The following is an 8,808-nucleotide window of genomic DNA, read 5'->3' as shown; positions in this document are numbered from 1 at the left end:
TGGACTAGACCAGTAAACACAGGTCCCCTGGCAGCAAAGCATACAGACAGAGAGAGCGTGATTCAGACCGGTGTCTACCAGGCTGTTTCAATGGTGGACAGAGGGTCAAATGACACATGCACCATGTCATTCTGACCTGAGTAATATAAACAGGCAAGCCCTCCTGGAGACTTCATGTTGATAGCCTACCATTGTGACTTATGGACATGGGAGCTTCTACAATAGTAAAACATTGGACATATTCCATGGCACAAAGCTGCTAAGTCAAACTGCAAAAGTTGGCTTATGAACAAAAAAGATCAAAGTTGTCCTATTGCTTGATAAATATTTTGTTTGTTTAATTCCAACTGTTGAGAACGGTTTACAATAGCTTCAGTTAATGGTGGTTGTGGGCAGAGGCAATATCCACTACTTACATTAATTCCCTTTAAAAAATAATCATAAGAGGGTCATCCTTTAAAACAGAGGTGAAATCAAACAACTCACTGAAACAATGCAAAGGAGTGCACTTCTGCAGGGCACTTCAAATAAAACGTGCCAGCCCTACTCCAAGATATAAAAAGAACTAACTGAACAGCGTGACAGCATACAATCAATATTTACAATCTTTTTAATTGCTCTATAAATACAAGCTCTTTCATTACAATTCAGAGCTTTCTTGGTCGGGTCGGTTTTCAAAAAGAGACATCAATTTCCTAACGTTTTACCCAACAAAAATCTGTCATATGAAAACAAAGTTAGTAATTGTCCAGATTCACCCACTATCTCTTCCACTTTTCGAAAAAGAAAAATGTGATTATCAGAACACACAACAAAACATCTGCCACCTTCTACCCAGTCTTCCCCATCAGTGTGTCAGCCATCTTGGGCAGGAACATTTCTAGGAAGTGAAAGAAGTCCTGGTACAGTCCGGCGCCATCAGCAGAGGGGCGAAACATGATCACGGCCTTGGTGCTCTCTGTGCCGCCCACCACCTGGGCCTGAACCTGTAACTCCAGTGGCTCCTTGTCCACTATGTGCTGGGTCTCCAGCTCCACACTGCTGGAGAGATGGGGCCTGGAGTCAGAAGGGGCCAGAGGGGGCTTGGAGTCCATGTTCATCGCCCCTTTAAACAGCTCTCACCTCCCGCCGGCCCGCTCACACCCTGTGCCTCTGGACATAGGTCCAGTGTGGAGACCTGGGCTGATTCCCGCTGTAACTGTCCAGCCCTGCAGGGACATGGAGGCATCGCTGCTCTCAGAGGACAGCAGCGCTCTCTTGGCTCCCGGTGTGGCCTTGCTCTGGGGGCTGCAGTCACTGCTTGAGGAGGCACAGCGGTTGGCGTCCTCACCGTGGTTGTTGTTGATTTGCAGTATCCATTCCCTCAGCTCCAGTGCTTTCCTGCATGCCTGTGTTAATCAGGCTGCACTTGAGCACTCCCTGAAACAGCCCCTCCACTGCAGAGCACACCCTCTGGAACCAGAGCAGGCAGAAGCCGTCCCCGGGAGAGTGCAGATGGCTGCGGACCGCCTCGGAGAGCGAAGAAGCCTTGAAGGGGATGCTGGTGGCTAGTGCCTGCTCCGCCACCCTTGTGGTGGTGGAGGTGAGGATCCTTGTCCCAGGGGTGAAAAGGCGCACCAGGACCCACACCTTGCCTTTGGTTGACTTGGGCTCGTGCTGCAGGCTGCAGCAGTACTTCTGTGCCTCCTGGCACACCCTCTGAAAGCTCCTCTGGCTGTGCTCCGTTAGGTTGCCCGCCACATTGTTGCTCAGCTCGAAGGGGTCCAGCACATTGATGGGGCCAAGCTTAGGGTCTGAGGTCCTCTCCTGCTCCGTTGCCTCCCCTTCCCGCTTTACCTTGTCTCGGCTAAGAAAGCTGGTGATGGGGAGTGAACAGCCCTCCCTGATGGAGCTGACAGAGCTGGCAAAGACAAACTGGGTATAGAAGGAAAGTCTGACAGCAGGGAACCTACAGAGAAAAACAAAGGAAAGCCTCAAGCTATTGATCAGCCCAAAATGAATAAATGATGTGAAAACAGCTGAGGGTGTTATACCGAAGATGTACTTAGAGCCAGTTGGGTAAGATGATAACCTGTAAATAATACATCAACTTCACCATTACTCCCTAATTGGTATAAAAACAGATGTAATATTGTACCTGCCAATACAACTAAGGTATTTTCATTACTTTCATGAAGAGTGCCTTACTTTTCCTTCTATGTTTTTCTCTAAACCAAATAGCACCTTCAATTCTACTACTGATATCCTGAATTTCTCTCGTAACGCTGACCGTCCTTTTCTTCTGCGTGGTTGGATGTATTTTTCATGCAATTTTTGGTGTAATTTGCCCAGATCCTGGGTGTTCTTGCTGGAGGGCACAGCAATGGGCTCACTGGGGAAAGTGCAGTTCCAGCCTTCAATAACATACTCTTCCTCCTCATCTTAGAGGAATAGAGGAGCACAGTGGAAAAAAACACATCAATACAAATAATAATTGAATTCACTAGGCACAAAACTATACACATCCTCAGGTTAAACCTATTTTCTGCCATATAGGGGACTGCATGGGTTAATATAGGGTACAACATGGACTACATAAACACAAGTCCTAACAGTAATACAAGTCCTGCACATGCTAAATAGAAATGGCTTGAGAGGAGATGTGTGTTATCAGCATGCGTGTGATATTTGTTGAGCTTGGAAGCGGTGCAGACCAGAAGAAGTACATAACAGGCCATGTCATTCAGCTGGTCCAATGTGGGGAGAACAGGAGGGTCACACTTCTGCAGATAGATCACCAGCAAGGTCAAAGCATAGTTATTCAGCAAGGGTCCCGCACCACTGAGATGCCCTATGGGAGAAACACCATAGCGAGAGAACCGTCATTCCAAGCATGTGACACAAAGCAGCATAATACCGTATCGTCTGTTGACAAAAAGGTTCAAGATTGGCAGCAAGGTTCTGCTGCCCCCTACTGAATACAGTTCAAAATGGTATGACATCTAAGATGTTAGTCTCTCATACAGGATGCTGTGAAGATCACTCACCAGCCAGCTGCTTCTGTTTGGCCCAGTAGCGGGATGGTGTAGACCAGAGGGCGCAGCCTGGAGTCCAGCCCTGAGCACAGCTGCAGAAAATGGGTGCTCCTCACCGCCAGTCTGATGGGTGGAGGAAAGAGAGAGCAGGAGGGTCGGTTGGTGGTGACCCATGTTTGTGTTCATACCAGAAATACTAAGAGTTGTTGTTGTCTGACTTTTCTGATCATTATCAAGTTCCTAGGATGTAGGGCTAAGGGTCAGTCTCGGTCTGGGCTATACACAGTACAGTAGGCATAGAGATACAGTTGGAAGTCGGAAGTTAGGTTGGAGTCATTAAAACTAGTTTTTCAACCACTCCACAAATGTTTTGTTAACAAATTATAGTTTTAGCAAGTCGGTTAGGACAACTACTTTGTGCATGACACAAGTAATTTTTCCAACAATTGTTTACAGACAGATTATTTCACCTATAATTCACTGTATCACAATTCCAGTGGGTCAGAAGTTTACATACACTAAGTTGACTGTGCCTTTAAACGTCTTGGAAAATTCCAGAAAATTATGTCATGGCTTTAGAAGCTTCTGATAGGCTAATTGACATCATTTGAGTCCATTGGAGGTGTACCTGTAGATGTATTCCAAGGCCTACCTTCAAACTCAGTGCCTCTTTGCTTGACATCATGGGAAAATCAGAATAAATCAGCCAAGACCTCAGAAAAAAAATTGTAGACCTCCACAAGTCTGGTTCATCCTTGGGAGCAATTTCCAAATGCCTGAAGGTACCACGTTCATCTGTACAAACAATAGTACGCAAGTATAAACACCATGGGACCACGCAGCCGTCATTCTGCTCAGGAAGGAGACGAGTTCTGTCTCCTAGAGATGAACGTACTTTGGTGTGAAAATTGCAAATCAATCCCAGAACAACAGCAAAGGACAGGTACTGCTTCCTTTTTAGTCACCATGGATGTGGAGTCTCTATACACCACCATTGAACATCAACAAGGATTGGCAGCTATGCACCATTTCTTGAGTACCCAGCCTGAAACAGATGCCTCCTACAGAATTCATTGTATCACTGACTGAATGAACTCTTAATCATAACATCTTTATCTTTCAGGACTGTATTTTTAAACAGGTCAAAGGATGTGCCATGGGAGCTTGCTACAGCCCATCCTACGCTGGTTTGTACTTGGGTAAATGGGTAAATGACTTCATTTTGGATCCTTCTAATAACCATTTCTTTGACCGGATTATATGGTGGGGATGCTATATTGATGTTTGCCTGTTTTGGTCCGGCTCAGAAGATGAACTTATTTCCTTCCACCAATACCTTAACAGCATTAACCCTAACATCAAACTAACTATGGAGTACAGCAAGGATAACATAATTTTTTTGGACCTCGACATCAGTAAAAATGACAAAGGTTGTTTGCACACATCAATCTTTAGGAAGCCTACAGATGGGAATACCATTCTGAGGGCAGACAGCTTTCACCCCAAAAGGCTAAAAGAGAACATTCCATACGGCCAATTCCAAAGAGTCCGCAGAATTTGTGATCAGGAAACAGACTACAGTGTCAAATCTGCTGAATTGGAGAATCGCTTCTTGAATCGGGGCTACAGCGTTCAGGTCCTGAAAGATGCAGGTATAAGGGCTGGATTACGTGACAGAGAGAACTTGTTGCGAAGGGGAGTGCCTCGTGATACATCAGAGAGTGTATTTTGTTACAAAATACAGCACTGAAGCAGAGAACATTAAAATAATCATTAAAAGTAATTGGGGAATCATCCAAAGTGATACGCTACTACGCCAAGTCTTTCCTGAACCACCAGTCATAAGCTTTAAGAGATGTCCTACCCTAAATGACAAATTAGTCCACAGCTATCTTCCTGGTGACTCTCAAAAAACTTGGCTTGACCACAAACCCAGGGGCTCTTTTAAATGTAACCAGTGAAACCATTCCAGAAATATTGCACAGAAAAAGTATTTTGTTAACACAGCTTCTAAAATGGAGTATTACCTCAAGCATTTCATTAACTGCAAAACCACTCATGTCATCTATAGATTGGAATGTCCACAGTGCAAGGTGTTCTACATGTTCTACAAGGTGTTCCAGGCAATGAAGACCTGTCAGACTTTTTAAAACTTTGTTTCTATTGAACATGCCATACAAATAAAGGCATTTTAATAAAGGCCTTGGTCCTCCTTTCTTTTTGACAACAGCAAAGGACCTTGTGAAGATGCTGGAGGAAACAGGTACAAAACGATCTATATCCACAGTAAAATGAGTCCTATATCGATATAACCTGAAAGGCTGCTCAGCAAGGAAGAAGCCACTGCTCCAAAACCACATAAAAAAGCCAGACTACAGTTTGTAACTGCAAATTGGGACAAAGATTATACTTTTTGTAGAAATGTCCTCTGGTCTGATGAAACAAAAATAGAACTGTTTGACCATAATGACCATCGTTATGTTTGGAGGAAAAAGGGGGGGGCTAGCAAGCTGAAGAACACCATCCCAACCGTGAAGCACGGGGGTGGCAGCATCATTTTGTGGGGGTGCTTTGCTGCAGGAGGGACTGGTGCACTTCACAAAATAGATGGCAACATGAGGAAGGAACATTATGTGGATATATTGAAGCAACATCTCAAGACATCAGTCAGGAAGTTAAAGCTTGGTCACAAATGGGTCTTCCAAATGGACAATGACCCCAAGCATACTTCCAAAGTTGTGGCAAAATGGCTTAAGGACAACAAAGTCAAGGTATTGGAGTGGCCATAACAAAGCCCTGACCTCTATCCTACAGAAAATGTATTGTAGGAAGCTTGTGGAAGGCTACCTGAAATGTTTGACCCAAGTTAAACAATTTAAAGGCAATGCTACCAAATACTAATTGAGTGTATGTAAACTTCTGACCCACTGCGAATGTGATGAAAGAAATAAAAGCTGAAATAAATCATTCTCTCTACTATTATTCGGACATTTCACATTCTTAAAATAAAGTGGTGATCCTAACTGAACCAAGACAGGGAATTTTTACAAGGATTAAATGTCAGGAATTGTGAAAAACTGAGTTTAAATGTATTTGGCTAAGGTGTATGTAAACTGTATTTCATATATCTTTGTTGTTGTAGGAAGACACCTCATAGCGGGTAACATCAGGCCCTTGTGTCTTATCATGAACGGGGTATGAAAAGGAGGTCCTCAGCCCTGGTGACGGAGGCTGCTGCAGCTACAGGACTACCTGTGTCTGTAGTTAAGGTATGAAATGGAGGGAAGGGGTGGGTGGGGGGTGAGAGGGAGGTGGAATTAGGGACATGTGACTACAGGGTTGGTGGATTTTGTGGGGTTAGTGGCAAGAGGGATTGGGGGACAAATTGATTTCGTGGAAAGCGGGGAAAGAAATAGGCTGTGTTCTGAGACCCTGCATCCAGAAGTGTTCACACTTTAATTTCACCTCATGCATTTAAAAGCATTGGATTGGTGCAAGCATAATGGGGAGACATTCCACCACAGCACAAGACCACTGAACGACCCCAGGCCAAGCGTTTTCTTTCCTAACCCCCTGTATTATTAGAATATTGTCAAATAAAGAAGAAACAATCCACCACCTAAAACAGGATCAAGTCATGTTTAATTACGGTACTGTAAACTGCATGTTATCAACACAGAAGTTATACAGTGTAATGCTTGACTGTTTTTAGTTGAGTTACATCTAACGACAATGCTTTCCTTTCAAATGACAGAACTGGATTGGTAACTATGAGCGTTCACTTAATACTTCCTGCAACGCCCGGAAGTATTAAGCTGCTGGTTATTAGAACAGTGTGTCTGCCTGTAACTTGTTTTACTCAGAGATGCTGAAGGGAAACGGTATGTATTCTCAGATAAAATTTATTCCAACATTAAAAAAAATTAGTCCTACGTTCTGCTGTGAAATGTTGAGAGTTGCTCAATACTTTCATCTCTCCATTCCAAAATGTTTTTGTTTTTTTCCCCGATTCACTACTACTAAAAAAAATTGTCGGACGCCTTTTACGACACTCAAGGACATTTTGCATTAAATTGTAGGTCTACATAAAATGAAGTGCGATACATAAAGTCATAAAATCAAGTGCATCAATCAACAGCAATATACATTCTGAACAATCTAAAATCAAAGGACGAGGCAAAATAGGACAGATAAAAAGAGGGAGGGGTTGGGAAGAGGATACAAACCTGGTTTAGGGTAAGGGTTTGGTTTAAGGTGGTAGGCTACCCGGTTTGGTTTAGTTGATCTCGTGTGAATTCTGGCAGCAGAGTTCAGAACCAGTTGGAGTCAATTGATGACGTTGGTGGGGATCTGGTGAGGAGAGTGTTACTATAGTCTAGTCAGGCAAGTAACCAAGGTGTCTGGTGAGGAGAGTGTGACAGTAGTCTAGTCAGGAAGTAACCAAGGCATCTGGTGAGGAGAGTGTTTCAGTAGTCTAATCAGGAAGTAACCAAGGCATCTGGTGAGGAGAGTGTTACAGTAGTCTAGTCAGGAAGTAACCAAGGCATCTGGTGAGGAGAGTGTTACAGTAGTCTAGTCAGGCAAGTAACCAAGGCATCTGGTGAGGAGAGTGTTTCAGTAGTCTAATCAGGAAGTAACCAAGGCATCTGGTGAGGAGAGTGTTACAGTAGTCTAGTCAGGAAGTAACCAAGGCATCTGGTGAGGAGAGTGTTACAGTAGTCTAGTCAGGCAAGTAACCAAGGCATCTGGTGAGGAGAGTGTTACAGTAGTCTAGTCAGGAAGTAACCAAGGCATCTGGTGAGGAGAGTGTTACTATAGTCTAGTCAGGAAGTAACCAAGGCATCTGGTAAAGAGTGTGACAGTAGTCTAGTCAGGCAAGTAACCAAGGCATCTGGTGAGGAGAGTGTTACTATAGTCTAGTCAGGAAGTAACCAAGGCATCTGGTAAAGAGTGTGACAGTAGTCTAGTCAGGAAGTAACCAAGGCATCTGGTAAAGAGTGTTACTATAGTCTAGTCAGGCAAGTAACCAAGGCATCTGGTGAGGAGAGTGTTACAGTAGTCTAGTCAGGAAGTAACCAAGGCATCTGGTGAGGAGAGTGTTACAGTAGTCTAATCAGGAAGTAACCAAGGCATCTGGTAAAGAGAGTGTTACAGTAGTCTAGTCAAGAAGTAACCAAGGCATCTGGTGAGGAGAGTGTTACAGTAGTTTAGTCAGGAAGTAACCAAGGCATCTGGTGAGGAGAGTGTTACAGTAGTCTAATCAGGAAGTAACCAAGGCATCTGGTGAGGAGAGTGTTACAGTAGTCTAGTCAGGAAGTAACCAAGGCATCTGGTGAGGAGAGTGTTACAGTAGTCTAGTCAGGCAAGTAACCAAGGCATCTGGTAAAGAGAGTGTTACACTAGTCTAGTCAGGAAGTAACCAAGGCATCTGGTGAGGAGAGTGTTACACTAGTCTAATCAGGAAGTAACCAAGGCATCTGGTGAGGAGAGTGTTACACTAGTCTAGTCAGGAAGTAACCAAGACATCTGGTGAGGAGAGTGTTACAGTAGTCTAGTCAGGAAGTAACCAAGGCGTCTGGTAAAGAGAATGTTACACTAATCTAGTCAGGAAGTAACCATGGCATCTGGTGAGGAGAGTGTTACACTAGTCTAGTCAGGCAAGTAACCAAGGCATCTGGTAAAGAGTGTTACACTAGTCTAGTCAGGAAGTAACCAAGGCATCTGGTAAAGAGAGTGTTACAGTAGTCTAGTCAAGAAGTAACCAAGGCATCAGGTGAGGAGAGTGTTACACTAG

General features: G+C 44.0%; 1 pseudogene; it reads right to left on the bottom strand.

Moving 5' to 3' along the window:
- Positions 1-830: 830 nt before the first annotated feature.
- Positions 831-4,235, bottom strand: LOC120060848 (annotated as a pseudogene).
- Between the last annotated feature and the right edge of the window lie 4,573 nt (positions 4,236-8,808).

This window comes from Salvelinus namaycush, chromosome 16, assembly GCF_016432855.1.
Source record: "Salvelinus namaycush isolate Seneca chromosome 16, SaNama_1.0, whole genome shotgun sequence".
Lineage (NCBI taxonomy): Eukaryota > Metazoa > Chordata > Actinopteri > Salmoniformes > Salmonidae > Salvelinus > Salvelinus namaycush.
Note: the sequence above shows the minus strand (reverse complement) of the source record. Positions and strands in the feature narration are given on the sequence as shown.